Below are 20,712 nucleotides of genomic sequence, written 5' to 3'. Positions count from 1 at the left end.
ATAGCTTGAAAAATACTAATTTAATAATCAGTAATGCCCACTAATTCTTACATTTTTTACACTATAATGCCCTCGACAATGTCCCACCGGTTTACCCATTGGTCCCATCAGAAACCCATTGAATTATCTCATATTCTTTGTCCATTTTAAATTTTGATGTAAAATACAATTTGTAACCCAGAGAAATTTTTTAAAACAAAGTATCAAAAAAAAAATTAAAATTTAGGTAGGTTACATGCTTTAAAATGACTTTTTAAATAAGGATCTTACAGTTCAGGTCGTTCAGGATATACTAATAGTGTATAGCAGCAAATTTGAAATAAGGCTGTATTTACAGGGTGTTAATATGAGAAACAGTGTATACATATGTTCATAATTTTGACAAAACTAGGGTATCACCGTAAAGGCTGTCAGAAATAAAAATTCAAATTACATATATAAAAAAAAAAATTTAATCGGATAATTCTTTAATAAAGTTTAAACGAGGGGTAAACCGCTGAGTACAATTTTGTACACTAATTCCTAATATGCCAATAATGTCCACTAATTCCTTGTAATGCCCAGTAATCTTGGTAATTCCTAATAACTCCCAATCTATCCTAACCTAACAATACCCACTAATTTTCTGAATTACCACGACTGGAGAATCTAAAAAAACCTTTTTTAATTAAAAAAAGTAAAAATAAATAAGGAAATATGCGTGCAACGATTTAACCGGACACCTTGTATATTATTGCATTTTTGGATTCTACGTCAAAGTCATACACTTTTCTGTATCCGTTTCTAAGATATTTACCGTTCTATGTGAAATTTAATATTTTCAGTCTCCAAAACAATAATTTTTTAATTTATGCATATCAGGGAACGTTTTTTGAGAGTGGGTGAAGAAAAACGATAAAATATATTATACAGGATTGTCAAAAAAAGAGTTCAAGACGTCAGTTCTAAAAAAGACGTTTTCCAAATTAAACACTCCTTATTCTTATAACTTTGTCTAATTCTCTGTTCAAAATTAAGGTAAGTTTGTATTAGGTCACTTATTTAAAAAAATTATTCTTTAAATTGTTACATTGAACCACCCTGTAACTGTCCAAATAATCAAGTTATTTAAGGTTAAAGTAGTAGCTGTCAAATTCAGTCAAAACTGTCAACTCGTTGATTTGCAACACTTTGTACAGACTTTTATATGTCAATGGATAGAAAATATAATGGGCTTTCCAAAAATATGGCCGTTTGTGTTGATAGGGTGCTTCGTTTGGCCGCCAGAGGGCTCAAAAGCTAACTAAACGTTTTTTAACTTCTTTGAGAGATTTTTTTTAAAATCGGTCCGATACAGCCCTGATATTTGGCACAAACGTAGCACAGTGAGTGTCAAATTTAGAGCCGTAGCAAAACTGTAGAAATAAAATCATTACATTAAAGTCGATTTTCGCTTGCACTAAGTGGCCAACATAACGCAAAACTCATTGGAATAGTGGTGCATTTCAGGCAAATTTGACCCTTACGAAAATTGTCATTTGCAAAATCGGTGTTTCAAGAAATTTCTATGCATTACATCGTAGTATACCGTGTTTCCTTAATTTTCCAGGGTCAAATTAGCCCTAATCAGTCAAAAAGTGTTTCTGGGGCACCCTGTCTGTAAACCGTAAATAACACGCGTATTTGTAACACTTTGTATATACTTTTATATGTCGATGGACAGCCAATGAAATGAGCTTTATATTGACATAGAAAAGTCAGTTGGTTAGTGGTACCGTTTAGCCGCTAGAGGGCGTCAACTTTGACCAATTTTTTTGGTGTAGGTATCCTTTTGTTTAATATCCAAAAACCCGCTTAATTGCGCTATTTTTGCTAGAGTTTTATATGTCAATGGAATGACCTTTCAAGAAAGTTCCCAACATGGATTGATAGGTTAGACAGTTTGACCGCTAGAGAGCATCAAAGTTGACTATTTTTTTTATGACTTTTTTCGTGCATCCTTTCGTTCAATCTTTATTAACTCGTTTATTTGCACCATTTTTAGAAGTGTTTTATACGTCAATGGATAGCCCATGAAATAAGCTTTCTAACAGTCTCCCAATTTGAATGGATAGGTTAGACGGTTTGGCCGCTAGAGGGTGTCAAAATTGACTAATTTTTTCATGACTTTGTTGGTGCATTCTTTCGTTCAATCGTCAAACTAGCTTATTTGCCACACTTTTTATAAACTTTTATATGCCAATGAAATAAGCTTTCTATTGACGTATAAAAGTTGATGGGTTTAGGGGTAAGATTTTGTCGCTAGAAAACGTGAAAATTTTTAAAAGTAAAATTACAAAATTCATAATTTTTCATTGTATTCCAACAGAATTCATTGAAACTACCAAACTTTATTTATAGTGAAATTTTAATGGTAGATGTATAGAAAAAATTATTTTATGAATTTTTTTTTTAATAATATAATTTAGACCAATTCTATTAATAGTTTACAAAATACTAATGTACCTCCAGTAATGCCCATCAATTCCTAAAATTTGGACACCAGAATGCCCCAGCGTTTTACCCATCGAGTTTAAATTGAAATATTTTAACGTCAAATTATCGCAGGAACAGTAAATGTTGAATACATTTTCATATTGAAACACTCTCTATAATGCCCTATTATTCAGTATTTTAAATCATATGTCATACATGAAACAAAATCAAACTTGTTAATCATTAATTAATAATTTATTTGTAATGAAGCATTTATTATTTAATTTAAATTGGATTTTTTGTGAACTATCAATGTAAGTTGTTTTAATTTAGAAACTAAATTTGCAGAAACTGACGAAGAAAAATTGTAATTTTTTTCCTAAAAACTGCGTAGAATATCGATTTGAAAAAATTTGCTAGATCAACTGCAAGATTGCATGTAAGGAACGTTATTTAAATTTATAAAAATATAGGCAAAAACTATAAAAATTTCATAAAATGACGACAAAATTGCAGCTTAATACTTGGCAAAATTGCCAGCAAAATTCTATTTTATATAAACTGCAAGTGGCGAGCAAATTGCTTTTAACAGCCATTTAAATACAACAAAATTGCAGAAAATGGCAAAGAAAAATTGTCTCAGAAATTGCTGAAAAATTGCGTAGAATACCGATTTGAGAAAAAATAATCTAAAAAGTTAAAAATTACAGTCATTTGTTATACAAGGTTAGTCAGGATTAAATAATAATATACACAGGGTGATAAAAATAATTTTCCCAAAGTTTTTACAGGTTGTTAGAAGCGCATTTTAAAAACCTTCTCTATTATACAAAGTGCTTTTGAAATAAACATTGTGCCTTAAATATACCATAATTAATTAACACTCTGCAATATATTTTTTACTAAGGAATTAAATATTGGATATTTACTTATTTAATTAAATTGGATTAAATTTAATTTCTTAATTATTAAAACATTTCCAAAACTATTCATACCTACTTGATAAGGAAACATAACAGTTACTGGCTACAGTATTTAAAAAAGATATAAAGTATAGAGAAACGTTTAGATATTCATTTTATCCTGAAAAACTTTAGATATACGCTTTTAAAATAGATAAGGGGAAACTGAATGAAAAAAGAATATTAACTGTTTTTCAATCCATTTTGTAATATTTTTCTAATCATACTAAAATCGAAAACAATGTCTCTGTTTAAGTATTCCAGAGTTTTTCTATTTGGTACAGTAAAATATACAAACTCATTTAATTAAATTATCTGGTTTGCTGATAATAAGGGTTAAGAAATCTTGTGTTCAGTTTACTGGAACAATTATTATAAGCTATTTAATTACCATGTGATTTCCTTCGCAAACAAATTTTAAAGCATTTACATGAACATGAAAGTTTGTTAAATTACTAATCAGTTTTTTTTTCTGTTCTGAATTGAGCCAAAAAATACATTTTGAAATGTTCGTTAACCATGTTTGGGATTGTTTGAGTTTGCAATAATGGTAATGTAATCCTATGTTCTGTAGTTCGTGTTAAACCGCATTTAGGATATTCCAATTTTGATTAGATATTACTGAAACATAGTTGATTTATGCTTTAATAGACACAGGATAACAGTACTTAGACAACCACGGTCATGCAATAACTTCGTTTTTTCTAATTTCTTACGTGTGGTGCATTTAATAGTGAACATACTAGTTTGTGAACTATTATGTCTCCGTTTGATTTAACTCGCGCCCAGTCAACCAGGGAAGGCGTCTAATAATTTAATTTATCTACTGACATTGTGTGAGTTATGATTTTATAGAAAATCTCCGTGAGATATTAATTTTGCTTGCTTGTAAGGTAAACAGGATTTCACAGTAACCACACAGGTGAAAGGGTAATATGTTTATCCTTATGTAGAGTGCCTATAGTATGTTTCCCTTTTGCTGTGGAGATGAACTGTAAGAAAATATGAATTTGCAACTTCATAAGTTACTTAATATGTATTTCGCATTGGATTTCAAAAAAGATAAACGTACTACTGGTTTGTGATTTACGTTTGGTGTCTTAGGAAATAATTTTTACTCAGTTTGCATTTAAAAATTCGTTATAATTCAGTTAGTTTCTATCATAAATGAGTTAAGGTTAAACATACTCTCGTTAGAAAAAGGTGATACTTCCTGTCTACGAAAAGGCACAAATACAACTGATTACCAGAAACCTGTGGAAATTCATGTCTCGCTCGGAGATTGTACGCTGACCGGTTTTCCAATGAGTATTACTCCCATATCAGGGTCCACTGCTTTTTTCGATTTTTATCAACGACCTGCCAGACAGTATGGTAGTTTTTTGAGCAGATTGCTCTACGATCCTGATTGTAAATTATTTAGGACACTAAATAATACAACATCATTCTGTGACAAACAGTGCAGCATAGGTTATCCATACAAGAATGTTTGATTACTTACCTGCAGAGTGCAGGTTATTTTGTGGAAAGTATGACAAAAAGTAATATTTCATCAATCACAATGTGGCTTTCTTATAAATTTATTCCATTTGTATACACAATAGCGGTAAGAAGTTTCAAATACCAACTGTTACTGTAGTGTATGTGCCTGTGGGTCACATTTTGACTATGTATTAAATATATAACTGACAACAGTATACTAATTGAGTTTTTTAAATTTCTTTATGTTAATTCGTTTTGGTATCATAACACGTGTGTAATGAGGCAAATTACGCCTAATCATACATAAAAGCCGTACACTTTTTGTAACAGGAATAGAAATGTCTTTATTCATTGAATAGCAAAAGAGTACCTACCTACCCATTCTCATTACACTAAATTACATATATCCTCAGTAACTGGAAGTGCTGACTGTGCTGACAACCAATGATTCCAACTTTGGTACCAGTATGTCAACGTTATGAAATTGCGCAATAAATTGTTTTATCTCACAGTAAGTCAAAAAGCTGTTAACCACATTGTCCAACCAATCATCCTGTATTTTAAAATGTAGCGGAACTTAGAGACTCCCATTATATTATCCAACTTAGTCATGTCAGTTAAGTGTTAATGTGTCAATTAAGAGTGGAAGTATAACGTTTAGCAAATTGAGCGAGTAAAAAAAATCTAACATCGTCTTCTGCAAAAATTGATTTGCTGTCGAAAGCTACATCCTTTAAAAATTTAAATGGAAAAATAGGTGACGATGGATAATTTCAATAATGTCTATTTAAGATTTTAAGGTTCTTTGTGAAATACATTGTTTAAATAGTTTATCATTCTCATTAAGTAGAGTATTTTCATCCCTGTATCTTCTTTAGAGTTGCTCTCAGTCCTCTCTCATCTCTTATTTTATAGTTTTCAAACACCTCATATTTTTCATTTAGATCTCGGCAGTAGGAAAGTCTTTTCATTGTTGTAAATGTACCTCTAAATTGCTCAATTCTGATTTGTATTTTTTGGGAGCTCTAATTGGTTCATTAAGAAGCTGTGCCGTTACTTGCGTTTGTTTTTGTTAGAATACATTTCCTTCTTTTTTCCTAAACCCCTTATCTATCAGAAGAAAAATGACCTCCCTTTATGGGACAATTTGCCAGATAGGTATATTTCGTTTTGTCTAAATTTAATGATAGTCAACATTCTGTGCAAATATCGACTATTTTATTAATAATTGTTTTTAGATTTTTATTTATTTTAGCTAAGATAACTATTTAACCAGATTATCTATTGGCATGCCATTGATCATGCTTATTGCTTTATTTACTATGTTTTTGTAGTACAGATTAAAAAGGATTGACAAGACTTTTGTGCCCCTGATAAATATTCTCTCTTCCTCTTATTAGTTTATGTCTAACTTAAATCAAATTTAAAATGTGTTAATTTATGTACAGACATCTTTGGTTCAGACCGTTGCTTGTAAGCAGTGCCTTGTTGAAAGTTTCTTTGGTTATTGTAAAATAGTAGAAAACTATATACATAGTAGTTTCTATTTTTCTAATGTCTGGTGTTGTGTATTATCCATCTCATTTAAATATAAACATCATTTATCTTTGCAGCAGATAGTTGTTACTGTATACTGTTTACATTACTGACCACCTTTTTTAAACTGGCCAGAGGTGTTTGTCGTAAAATTTCCAACAGGAAGAGAAAGGACGAAAATCGGCTAAAAGTCCACTTTTGGTGTACGTTTAATTAGCCAGTCAATTAGAATTTATTTAGCTTGTCACGAAGAACCAGTGCATGTTGGTTGATGCATCATTACATCTTAGAAGTACTCTGCCTAGGTGCATCTTTGTTTACTACAAAACTTAATGATTGCATTAGTGAAAAGTAGAATTTAAAATTCATTAAATTTACTTTAAACTGATTATGAATGTGTGCAAGTTTTTTGGTATATATATTTAGTTTTATTTCCTTTCATTTACCTGTAGAAGTATGTTGAGATGTTAAGCTGAAATACTAAAAATAGAACACCAGAATTAGTTTGCGCTTTACAGGTGTTGCAATTTTTAGAAAAGTTTAATCTTGATGATTATGGGTAGTGTAATCACCTGGGCGTGCCTATCGGTTCGTTTTATAGTGTTTTCTCATACGTACATACTGGCTATCGGCTCTTTTAAGACAGATAGGCGTATCTTAATTACTGAGCAAAATATTGGCTTCCTATACTGCCTATTATGTTCAGGGCAACAGCCCTTCCCTTTAAGGGTGAATGTGTGCTTCCATTCATACCTTCTTGTGTGATAATTTAATGCTAAGTGATACATTAAACTTGTCTAATATAGGCGTATCCTTAAAATGGGGGTGAGTGGTGACTAATAACAAGGGTAACTAAATATTGGCCTATTTCGGATATTTTATACGTGTTTCTTGGAAAGATTAAGCTGTTTTGCTAAGTGTATGTTGGGAGGGTGGCTGGGTGAGTCAACGCCCAGTAATCTTTGATAATGACGGTCGATTCTACATAGTGTTACAAATTCGTGTGCCTCAAAAACAGTAAGGTAGAGTTAGTTAAATTGCTTTTTTAAAGTTTCATTAATTTCAATTAGGTTTTTGGAAAAAACGACAAAATTTCACAATTACGCACGTAAAGATGAAATTGGCATGAAACACACTACACATTTTACCAGGATTTCCCATTATCCCACTAACTATAGACCTTATTTAGCAAACTTGTGTTTTGTTTATTTGATACTACAACTAGGAAAATTAATAGTGCAGACAATAATTCTAAGTTTATATAGACATATTTTTTTGTACTAAAATTAAATTTTTTACCTACAAATTTCGATTCTAGCATGAAACACTTAACTAGCATTTTAATGGGATTTGCTTTTTTTAATTCAGATAAATGAGCCATTTTGGTACTCTACTATGGCGTTTTAATAAAAAGCTAACTTAAAATCAAACACATTTTCTCCTGCTAAAATAAGTGTTTTTGTACATGTACAGGGTGCTGCATTTTCGATGGTTTTACGGGGTACAGAGAAAACGGTAATAGATAGAAAAAAAGTAGCATACGTGTTCTGGTCTCTTTTTCTGAGCTGAGATGACTGGCGAAAAGTGAGCGGCGCAATCTTCTTTTGTTTCAAAGATACGGGGGGTTTTCGAAAATTGGTAATTTTTGAACCTCTTCAGTATTTCAGTTGCTCTTAAAGTTATCAAAAAAGGAAGAACGGTTCCCGGTAGAAGTTTTCATGTAGAATCCAATGGCGTAGTCAGTTTTTTCTATTCCGTTTAGTTTCTGAAATATGACAGTAAGTTACATTTTTTTAAATGGAACATCCTATATATTTTTACGTCATTTAATTTTGTTGATTTTTACCTTTTCAACGGTGTATTACAACATATAAATTTGTAGAGGTTAATCCTGTTATTTTAAAAAAAGACCTTTGCTAAGCTAAAAAAAGGCCAATATCTAAAATACCAAACAAAATCGGAAATCATATAAACTAATACATCAGAAAATTAAATATTTTTAATAAATCTTATTAAAAATCTAAGTTACAAACAGTTCTACCGTCACTTTAATAAGAAAAGTGGCTATTTCTATGTTCTACTATTTTTAAGTAGGAAGTTCAAAAAACTGTTTTTAAACGACATGTAACATGTTAATATGAACATATCCAAATTTTGTTTCGACTGTGGGTATTTTTATACATATTATTTAGCACTTTTTTGTTAAGGAAACGCTTGTTTTCTAATTACCAAGATTAACGTTTAGAAACTTATATGTTTTAATACACCGGTGAAAAAGTAAAAATCAATAGAATTTAATGAACTAAAAATATATAGGGTGTTCCATTTAAAAAAATATAACTTAGTGTCATATGTCAGAAACTAAACGTAATAGAAAAAAACTGACTACGCCATTGGATTCTCCGTCAAAACTTCTACCGGAAACCGTTTTTCCTTTTTTGATAACTTTAACAGCAAATGAAATACAGAGGAGGTTCCAAAATGACCAATTTTCAAAAAAACCCCGTATCTTTGAAACAAAAGAAGTTTGCGTCGCCCACTTTTCGCCAGTTATCTCAGCTCAGAAAAAGAGATCAGAACACGTATGCTACTTTTTTTCTATCTATTACCGTTTTCTCTGTACCCCGTAAAACCATCGAAAATGCAGCACCCTGTACGTAAGGTTGAAAATAGCATGATATGAATTAATACTTAATGGAATTTGCCGTTACAATTAAGATACATGGTAGGCGATTATGGTCTTTATTTAAATGACTTGTGGTTTTTTAGTTAATACTTAAATTACTGGTCATGTTGAAGGTAGACAAAATGTTCAGTAATAAATAAAAAATAGTATAAATACATAATTTTTAATGAAGCACATTTATCCTGCTTATATTCTGATGTAATCAAAAATAATTCTAGATTATTTTGAACCTTATATAAAATCGTGTTTTGTTTAGTTAATGCCAAAACTAGAGGATGAGATAATTTTTTAGATACAAAATCAGATGAATGTAAGGTAGAAATTGGCATAAAACTGCTCAAACATTTTCAAAGGATTTGTCATTACAATTAACATAGTGAGAGGCAATTTTGGTTTTTACTTACATTTTTGTTTTGATGAGTAAATATTAAAGAGCTATTACAGACCTTTAATAAAACACATTATATTCTGCTAAATTTTAGGTTTTTACTTAGAAAATTGGTTATACATAAGGTTCAAAATGGCATGAAATATCTTAATGCAATTTATCGTTTCAATAATTGAGAGAGATGGTGAACGATTTTAAACTTTAACAATGTAATAGGAGCAGACAACTTTATATACAATAAAACACATTTTTTCGTACTGAAATTACTATTTTTAGGTACAAAACCTACTGTAGTACTTAATTCCAAATTGCGCTAAACCATTTTGTATCTGTTACCGTTTTTGTGGCACCCTGTATATGGGGTGTAATAATAGTAATGGTACTGACTTGAGAGAGATCGAGAAAGTATTTTCTAATAGTGGGTGTATTGCTTTATCTATCTATGTATGCGATATCTATTATAGCCTCTTTTAGTGATGTTTTTTTTAAATCTATAGATGGGTAAGGCGACATTTACTAGTTATGTCACTGTTTTTCCTACACAGAAATAAAACAACCTAAAAGATCATTAGCTTTCTTCTTTTGCTTTTATAATGAGTATTATTCTATTCAAAAGTAAAAACGGTAAATGTAGACTGACAACGAGAGAAGAGGAAACTTCAAATGTGTCTAATTACCATCTTAAAATAGTAGGTGTTACGCTTCATTTAATAGTTCTTGTACAAAGTATAGACAGTTTTCGCATGAAGCGCAATTAAGTTACTTCATGTATTAATAGTTTAATACGTATCTTGACATAGAAGGTCAATTAGGAAAGTAATCCTGTTATCGACAATCAGTCATGAATTTTTGTGATACGCATTCAATTAATTTGGTTCATGTTAGGCAATGTCTTTAAATTTGTTGTTATTATTTCAGTTTGCTAATATGTCTGACTGAAATTGATGTGTTGTGGGATGTCCTTTTTGTTATGTTTCGCCACAAAGAAAGTATTCTTGTGACTTGCTCCAGTTTGGTTGCCATCATATCTTCCGCAGTATATTAATCAATTCACCGCTCCTTAACAATGATTCCATATTTCCACCTAGACGACCTTGTGATCTAGTTTCTTGATGCTGTAGACTGGGATAAAAACCATTGAGTAAAACATGCATCCAAACCTTATTTTGAAGCCAGTTACGAAAAAGCTTATCTTTTTATTTCATTGCTAGATGGAAGTTCAGAGCTTAGTTGAATTTTGTAGGTAGTATCGATTAGATTTTAGCGGTCGTTATATCCGCATTGTGGGTATTTGCATAACATTCTCATGATGACTAGATAAACTAAGAGGTTTATTATTCACCTTAAAAATAGTGATGCTATGAATAGTAATTTGCTCAATGTCGGTTGAACATTCTTGCCATGGATAACATATTTTCTGCTTCATACATTTTACGATCGTATTTGGTTCTAGGGTTATTGAATCTTCCGAGTTCCGATAAGTTTCTACCCATCTTAGCACTTAACTTTTTATGTTGTAACGGTTTGTGATATTGAAATAAATTCACTACATATTTTTGAATTTCTGTTGGTTTTACTAACATATCAGGTGGTCAAAAAAAGTCCTGGGTTAAATGATATTTTAATTATTCTAAAAAGCGGGTTTCTACCTTGTATTATTTATAATACACTTTTCTGAAGTTAAACTGCCTACTAATGGTGTTTTACAATATTGTCATTTTCTATGCCAACCTTCATCTAGCACAGACGTTCCCAAACTTTGTTTACACATAGACCACTTTATAAATTTTGCTGGTTTCGGCTACTATATTTCCAAAAAACAACAAAAAATGTGATCTGAATGATCTTACTATGAAAAAAAAACTGAAAATTGATTGGTTAATGGTTAATTAACTAATTGATTGTGTTGTGAATAGGTGTCAAAATAGTAAAGCAGGCCAATCAAAAAACTGATTCCATCAAACTTTAATTTTTGACTTCTACTCACAGCACAGATCTCACTCTTAAATAATGTTAGGAAGCTCCTCATTCTGAGTGTTAAAATAAAAAGAAAAATAGTAGGTATGTATGTTTTCTTTTGTTGTATTTATTCAAATATGTAATTATTACACTGTTGATTATTATGGTTATCATATTACATTGTAAACAGTCACTATTGAAACCAGATAAATGTTAGGAACTGTAAACCCCTATTTTTTTGTCACGCCAACGTAGTCCCTCGAGTCTCCCGTGGACCGTTGGGGGTCCACCTGAACCACTTTGGGAACCTCATCTAGCATATATAAAATTGTAAAACGATGTGTTTGTCACAAATAATAGTTAATAGAAGATGTGCGGTCTAGTCTTTTTAAAGTCTCTGGTCAGATATTTAATTGGGATGACGCAATTTTGAGTTATGATATTACCCAATGCCACATGGTTGTACAGAATGCTGTGTCCAGGTCCGCACTTGTAGAAAATTGTTGCTTGTTGACAAAATCACAAATATTCAATTAGTTAGGATTCAAATTTGTTTCTGCTGTCCAGTTTTGATTCTTATGGATGGCGAATCCTTAACAAAGAAAAACGAGATAAGCGTAGTCAATAACGACACATTCCTTTTAGGTACACATTAAACAAGTTTATGTATATTTTGTCTCGGAGTCTTAAGAGTTACATTTTTACTTGTTTTATCTAGAAATAGATAATAATAATAATATACAAAAGGAAGGGAATGACACGCAGTCTTCTCCACAATACTTTATTACGACCTTCAAAAGGTAAGGCCTGCTCTACTAGTTTCGGACATATAAATGGCCATCTTCAGGAGCTACAAGAATAACTTACTCTCAACTCGACAATTAATGGGCTGTCTTTCTAGAAAGGGGGAGACAGTGAGACCCATGTTGTAAAAGTTTTGTGAATTTAAGGTTGTTAAAAGTGGGAATAAAGCTGAATGGAGAAAAAAAGAAAAAACTGACACTACATCCTATTTAAATTTAAACACAAATACTTAAAATTAAAATTAGACCCATTTTAAGGGCTGGGTTAGACCCTATTGAAAAAAGACAAATTCAAAAACCAATCCACCATCCACGGCAGCGGCGATCGAACAGGAGAGTAAGTTATTCTTGTAGCTCCTGAAGATGGCCATTTATATGTCCGAAACTAGTAGAGCAGGCCTTACCTTTTCAAGGTCGTAATAAAGTATTGTGGAGAAGACTGCGTGTCATTCCCTTCCTTTTGTACTTGTACAACTCCACTGAAAGAAAATGGACTACTACTTCTTTTTGAATAATAATATAGAAAAAAAATAGATTTAAAATTGCAAAATACGGTGTTATTTTGTAACACAGTAACGTATCCAGAAAATGTTAACAATATGTTGAAATAAAAAAAATAAGAATTGTTTGAAGTTCAGGCAAAAAAAAGAAGAGAGCAGAAGAAGTTTTTAATATTCAAGCCAAAAGGAATGTTTTTTAATTATTTACTATAAAAATAAGAAAGCTGTTTACATTACAATTGTATGTTCCTAAAAACCAGTGACATACCACTTTTTTCAAACGCTTCAAGATGATACTTTTACCAAAAAATATGCTACTTTATTGGAGCTGTCACATTCAAATCTCAACTTAGCTTAAGCTAGTCTCAATTTCAACATTCTGTAATTTTGAACAAATTCTAATAATGATAGACCATTCCCTTTAAAAATTTCTACTACCCATTACGTCTTACTCTCTTTATTAAAATTGATAACTTTTTATTATTTGGTTTAACGTTGTTGTTTTCAGTAGCTTAAATTGAGAAAGAATAGGTGGACACTCATGAGTAAACCACTACAAAACATGATAATGAAGGAAATTGTGAAAGTGCTCATTACATTGATTAAAAAGTAGAGTTTGAATGAATTTGATGAAATATCATTACAAATGAGATGCATCAAATCGGGAACTCAGAAACCAATACGAACAATAATAAAATCCTAAATTTAGGGGAGGTATGATACAAATGATGGAAATAATTAAGTCAGTTTTGACAGTTGTGCTGTTGTCAATTTCTAAAGAATGGGGAAATTTCTGTCTTGTTTATACCCGCTTCTATTATCGTCCCGTTATCAAAACAGTTCTTGCAATTCTGTAATGCATTTGCTTAATAATAGCAAAATCTAGTCTTATTTGCGTTGTTTTTAGTCAATATCTTTCTAGTTCCGCATAAAAATATCGTAGAATTTAATAACTTTGCTTGCCAAAGATACTCTTAACATATTCCTTTGCACATTGGATGAGAAACTGTTTTGCTAGTTACCTCAATAACGTAACGATAATACCGGTGCATGCGAATATTGAATAATTAAAATCGGACGGGTGCTCGCCAATAATTATGGACTAAAACAATGATTATAATATTAGCGCTAATTATACATCGAGTAATAAATTAAATCATTAGAATCAGTGTTGACGCAATTTGACAACAGGTGATGTTTTAACTTAGCATAAGAGGGTTGAATTAAACACGGCTATGCGGAAAGTGAGCTGTATTACTAAACTGGCTTGGATGTTAATGTTTGAATAATAATTTCTTACGTAACGTAAAAGCGAGATGTATTTTTTCCAGTTTATTTATACCAGTCCAATTTGTGGGATGGTGTCACAGAATTATCAACATTCTAGCTAACATGTTGTTAGAAATAACTTTTCCATTGAAAGAACTTCAGGAAACAACAATTCGGATTTATCCATGGATTCTGTCTTATAGGACATTTTAACTGATTTATCTTCACCCAAAATGACCTAGTTCTTTTGCTCTATCCACTGTGACGGATTATACCGAATTCTTTTGTTGGCGGTTTCTCATTAGTAGCTTATCGCTGCTTTATACTCATTACGGTTTGGACCATCCTATAGTAATAAATTTCGATTTGTTGCGCTGCTCATTTAATCAAGTTTACTAGATATTATCTGCAGCCCAGACCTTAAAGATCTCTGAAATCATCATAATTCGCAGAACTCCACTTGTAAAGAGCGCTTTTTCTGCCATACCGTTGCTTTCACGATTATGAACACGCTTCAAACGTGATGTCTTCCTTTTTGTAATATGTTTTACATTACTTAATTGTAAACAAATAGTAAATTATCATCAATATCAGTTATGCAGTCTGGATAGCCAAATTTGGAGATCATGCATGTTTCAGTTGTGTCAATTACTGAATGAATGATTTTGTCTTTTAAACGGATTATCCAATCCTTCTCTATAAAATCATACTCATTTGTATGATTCACTTTGTATCTCTGTAAATAAAGGAACTGTGCTTTCAGAGAAAGCTTCTAAGGTAACATTTCTATAGCTGTGCGTGTTTCACCCTGTATTCGTTCCACTCAAAGTCACGTTTAACAGATCCATTATTTCTCCATTGGCTGTTTTCTGTGTTTTCGCTCCATTATTAGTAAGAAGATCTGCCGTCGTTGTTTTATCTGTACTCTTAAACTCAGATTAGTAAAATTGTTCTGACGAATTGGCCATCCTGCAAAATTGAAGAACCGCACTAATTAAAATTGTTATCATATATGTGTTCAAAAGACTATCAGAGGATTGAGATTGATAAACAAAAAACAAAACCTCACCATTTTTAACCAATCAGATCGGTGTTCATTGAATTAATGGGGCTGTTCCTAGATTTGGGAACGCCATTTGTACTTTCTAACTCATAGAGTTGAGTACAGATCTGACCAGATGTTGCACAACAACTGTTATTATTTATTATTGTAATCTTTTTTGAGGTCTTGTGTCTTGCACCAACTTGCTGACCCAAAACCATATTAGTTTTGTAGAAAATGATGCTTTGTCCTTTCAGATGTATTAATATGTACTTAACATCATTCTAATATGGAAAAAATCGAGTAGGTTATGTTCTTATGGTTGTGCGAGGGGTAGATCGCCGAAGTATTTTGGTGTACACACTCGAGGTATTATGAGGCACTTTGCCTGTATTACGAAGCATTTTGAGGTATTACAAGGTATTACGAGGCATTTTGAGGTATTTATAAGGCATTTCATATAATTTTGACGCATGGACTATGTTTCAAAATGTTTTCTTGCGATATTTTCATTGGAATTTTGAGAGAAATAAAGCCTAAATAAAGGAAATTTTGCGATATTTTAAGGAATACATTGTAGTAGACGAAGCAGTAGACAATATAGTGTATCAATATAACAAAATTGACCGCACATGTAATTATTATGGTAAAATCTTGGTTACATGATATTAAGTTGAAACAATATTCATTACAAAGTATTATAATAATTTACCAATTTTTCAACTTTTAAACTTCATTTTGAAGGTCAGTGTTGCAAGCTCTAAAATTGCATAATCAAAGTCACGTGACGTATCTCTTACCATTTCAGCTTTTACAACTGTCTAAAATATTCCAAATTTAATTTACCAAGTTTTTAAAGCTTAAACCCGAGCTTAAACTCGATTAATAACGATTAATTTTGACAGACATCAACTGGTCTTTACAGTGTTGCAAGCTCAAAAATTGAATTATCCAAGACACGTAACGTGTATTTTGCAATTAAGTTTTTACAACTGTCTAAATTTAATTTATCAATTTTCCAAAGTTTAAACTGCGTTTTGAAGGTTACGACACTGTTTTTGACAATGTCAACTAGCCTTTACAGTGTTGCAAGCTCAAAAATTGAATTATCAAAGTCACGTGACGTAGTTCTTACAATTGTACCACTGCCTAAATTTAAAATACTCTATGTTTAATTTTTCAACTGTTTCTTTTAAATTATAGGTGTTTCAATAAAAGCTTATGTCTAAACCTTGGTTAATAATATACTATTATTGGCAGTAGAGTTAAAATAATTTCAATTGCAAGTACCTTTATGTTATTATATACAGAGTGAGCCTTAATATATACATACTTTGAAAAATTAGCTTGGGAACTAGAGACGAGAAATAGAAAAAGTATTTAGAATATTATTATTTTAGTAAATGATTACATTTATACTAAGTTGTGATTAACGGTTAGATGTTAAAGTTTTAAGTTATGATAATGATGGTACAAATACCAGAAACTATAATTTCTACTATTCTTTACTTTTTAATTTATTAGTAAAAATGTTCTAAATATCTTTTTATCATTATCTGTCACTATTTTTACAAAGCTACAATAAAAGCGAACTCTGAAGTACTCTGCTATTTAATGTCAAAATTGCTCCCAAAACTGTCAAAACTTTGTGACAGTTCGTTTATTATTGTTATTCAGTATCATTACTTTTCAGGTCAAATCCTTTCTTAGACACCCTATATGTTGTCTCGATAGTATAACTTTGAAACATCCAGCGCCATTAAGTGTTGAAGGCAAACAGCCCCAAAATTATCTATTTTTAAGTACTCTGACTGTTGACTCACTTTTTTATACACCCTGTATGTTGCGCCAAAAATAAAAAAATATTTAAGTAACTAGCGCTTTCTAACTCTAAACACAAAGGATGCCAAAACAGAAATATGAAAGTTATCCGGGCACATAATTCAGTTTTGATCGGCCGTGAAAGCCTTCATAGTCTGATGTCAAAACAGTCAAATGTATGGGTATTGTGATAGATACTGGATGATTGTTTTGATCACTTTTTAGGCGTGAATGATCACCCTCTTTCATTTGACAGGTCATTAATTGAAGTAGTAACAATTCGCAAAATAGCCGCTCCATCTCGTGATTTAGCTTACATTCTACTGGAAGCATTTTGACAATACGTAACTCTGTTATTTTGACAGTTACAAGACAATCTTGCAGCCAATTGGGTTTTAGGCATTCTGTACCAACTAAGTCTTTCCATTTACATCAGTTAGCAAAAGTATTATCAAACAAAATCTTTGATAGATTACAAAGTAAAAGCGTTATTTTACAAATTCAGAAACATTTAACCACCAGATTTACACTTCTTTGATAGTGCCACCTTTTAAGAGTCACTGACATTTTTTTAAGACTATCCCATACAAGCAAGTAGTAGTAAGTAACGTAACATGATGATATCTTTTGGGTAGCAGGTCAAAAATCGCAAAAAACCTTGCTGACACTTCAGAGATGTCAAGAACTCCGATTTTTTATCTGAACAATCAGGACAATGCCTGAATTTAATATAATTTTTATACATCAAGATACTTAGTAATGCCACCTCGAATGTCTACTTAATTTTCAATGTTGGTCGAACTGATACATCGATATAGTTTTCTAGGACAATAATATGCAGGCTTGAAATTGTCAATTATTTCTATTTCATGTTTAGCTAGAGGAACCATGACCTTCAGGAAAAATCTATCTAGGTGTTCAGATAGAAAGTTATATGTATCTGTTTTGACACTTTCGTATTTAGTACGATTGATGTTATTTATTTTTTTAATTAAATTTAATTTTACACGATTCGCTTTTGCACAGTCGCAAGTCCGAAACAAATAAATTTTTTATACTTTCAATGTGCATTGAAAGAAAATACTGTTCAATAAGTTTTGTATTGAACCACATACGTTAACTTTAATTCCAGTCAGTGCTGGGCAGTAGCTAGCTACTAAGTAGTTAAGCTACTAACTTAGCTACAATTTGGGTAGTTTGTAGTTGTATTCTAGCTACTTTTTCAAATAAGTATATGTAGCTTTCTGCATTGTGGCATTGGTATTCATAAAGCTACATTTGAAGTAACTTGTTACTGAAGTAGCTTTAGCTACATAGATTATTTAAGTTTTTTTCATATTTCAAATAGTATACTTTAACAAAATAAGATAAATAAGACATTATTTTAAAAGATACAATTCTCACAACTATTAAGTTGATTAGAAATTTAGTTATACATACAGGGTGAACCAGTGGTTGGTGAAATCCACAATAATTAGAATGACTAGCAAAATAGTTATGGACTAATTACGCACCCTTGGGTCACCCTGTATTATACTATAATTTGTAACAAGATACCTAAAAAGTGACTAGATTAAACCAACTAGGTAGCTATCCAAATTGTAGCTTGTAGTTGTAGCTAGCTACTTTTTTTCAGTAGCTTGCCCGGCTCTGATTCCAGTGTGGATCCTTCTTGTCTGCAGAATAACTAGTGTTTTTTGGAAGGAGTACTGTATTTGGTTTTCGAAAAAACATACTTTGAAACTTACTTTTTATTGTATAAGCAGCTGAAAACTTACGAAAACGCATTTTATTTGACAGTTGATGGGACCCATAAAGTTTTAATTGATGCAGCATTTGGTTTTTTAAGCCAGTAAGCTGTTTTGATGTATCTTCATTGGTTTTCAAGCAGAAATATATCCAAGGCGTTATAATTACTAAAGTAACTAATTTTTGTTTCAGGTTCTCTTTGTTGGTTGTTATTCTTCTGACATTCCATAAGAAAGGTAAGCAAAACCTTCGTTTTTATCTTTTAAACTTACTTTTTATTTTTTGACTTCGTGAATACGAGTTTGACGTCTGAGAGTCTTAGAACCCTGGTGAAAATATACCATTACACATAAGTTAGTACTTCAACATATCAAAGTACTTGTCAGTCAAAAAGTCAACTTCTTGGTTGTTCGATTGATTTTTACAAGAAGTCTTAATCTTTTATGTAATAATAGTTGATATGATAGCACCAGGTACAACATATGAAGTGATTAATACCTGGCATTCCAGAAAAATTTAGGCAAACTTGTGTTGAAAAGAGGTTTTGGAGGAAGATAATAAGAAAGATAAGAAAATTTTTTAATGCTTTAAGTAAAAAAGTATAAAAAAGTGTTTTTTGTTTTAGCAATTCCTAATATAATGCCTTTACTTATATGTTACTTTTTTGTTAATTGACATCCGATTTTTAAGTTAGTAGTAATAAACTTTTTAATATTCTTTGATTGACGGAGAACACTTTCAATTTTTTAAAATTTCTCAACATGGGTTATTAAAATTTTGATAATGTTACTTACTTAACTAACACTGAAAGTCAATAGATAAATTGTAAAGAAGCTTTTGATGAATCTTCTAATCCTTCCGTTTCCTACTAGTTGCTAAGTATCCAAACGCTCCAAGCTGGTTAAAATAGTCGTTCTTTCTCCACTTAAAGGATGTTCTAATGTCCGTTTCCCCAACATTGGCTAAGTTGAGTTTAAGGACAGCTTAGCTATAAGTGTCGTACTTAAAATTGATTTAGAAGTGTCGGGGAAACAGGCATTACTCTCCTACTTTTTAAGATTTATTCTTTCTTCATCAGAAATGGAATGAAAAATGATTGTTCAGATTTGACTTTCTGTAGTATATGCAAAGTTTACAGATATATTTACACTCTGGTATGTGGTTCGAAATGTTGGGTTATCTCGTCCTTAATATATGAGATTTCTCTTGACGTTAGACGATACTCCGTTTGACGAAATTCTTAAGCCATAAATAAATAACGCATATATTTCATGCATAAGGCACTTTTATATCCTCGATTGTGGTACAAAAAGTCTTTTGTGTCCCAAAAAAATATATTTTCTCCCCAATATAAAATGGGGGGTGCGACCAGTTTTGTGACGTCGAGTCACATCATCAGGCACAATACTAGAAGTAACAAAGACGAAAAACGTCTTACACGTCCACCAGGTAAACCTTATACGTATACATACAATAAACAAACGAAGACAAGTGTAAAAACAATTTCAGAACCGCATAAAAAATAGTTGGTACTTACATTTATTATTCTACACTAACGGGAGTTGTCAAATAAACTTTTCTGTAATGTTAGAGCCATAGGACACAGAAATACTTTTCCAAAAAAAGAGAAACAACAGTAGGTGTTTTGACTGAGTTGCTTTTAGAATGACTTTTGATCTCTGCTATCGACAATGAATCGAACAATGCAAACCGACAAAAAATAAGTGATTCCAAACATTAGTAGAAACATCCAGGTTGTCAATTTATTATTTATAACAATATAGACAAGGCGTGACCCCTGTTGTACACGTTTGAAGCTTAATATTCTAAAACGGAATTGATTATGATCACTGAAATTCACTTGAGAATTCAAAACTTTCTGTGGATCTTTCTTGTATGCTCTTCTGATTTCTAATGCTTCCAAGTTATCCAGGATACTCCATTTATCTTCAACATGTAAAAATTTGCAGTTATTGTCAACGTCTGTATTATGTCTTGTAACTAAAATGTCCTTAGCAAAAAGTGATTCGTTGTTTCCACTTATGATACATCTTTTATGTT

The 20,712-nt window shown here is 31.4% G+C and overlaps 1 protein-coding gene across 1 annotated transcript in view; it reads left to right on the top strand.

Annotated features, from left to right (window-relative positions):
• The window catches only part of klar (klarsicht), a 174,278-nt gene that overhangs the window by 8,242 nt on the left and 145,324 nt on the right, over positions 1-20,712 (top strand). Inside the window, exon 2 of the mRNA XM_081994470.1 lies at positions 18,844-18,887. The gene's annotated coding sequence lies outside the window, so the exon portion shown is untranslated. The remainder of the gene's footprint in view (positions 1-18,843; positions 18,888-20,712) is intronic.

This window comes from Ips typographus, linkage group LG16 (genome assembly GCF_016097725.1).
Source record: "Ips typographus isolate SLU linkage group LG16, UJ_Ityp_2.0, whole genome shotgun sequence".
NCBI lineage: Eukaryota > Metazoa > Arthropoda > Insecta > Coleoptera > Curculionidae > Ips > Ips typographus.
The sequence above is the reverse complement of the archived record's forward strand: the minus strand, read 5'-3'. Positions and strand labels throughout refer to the sequence as shown.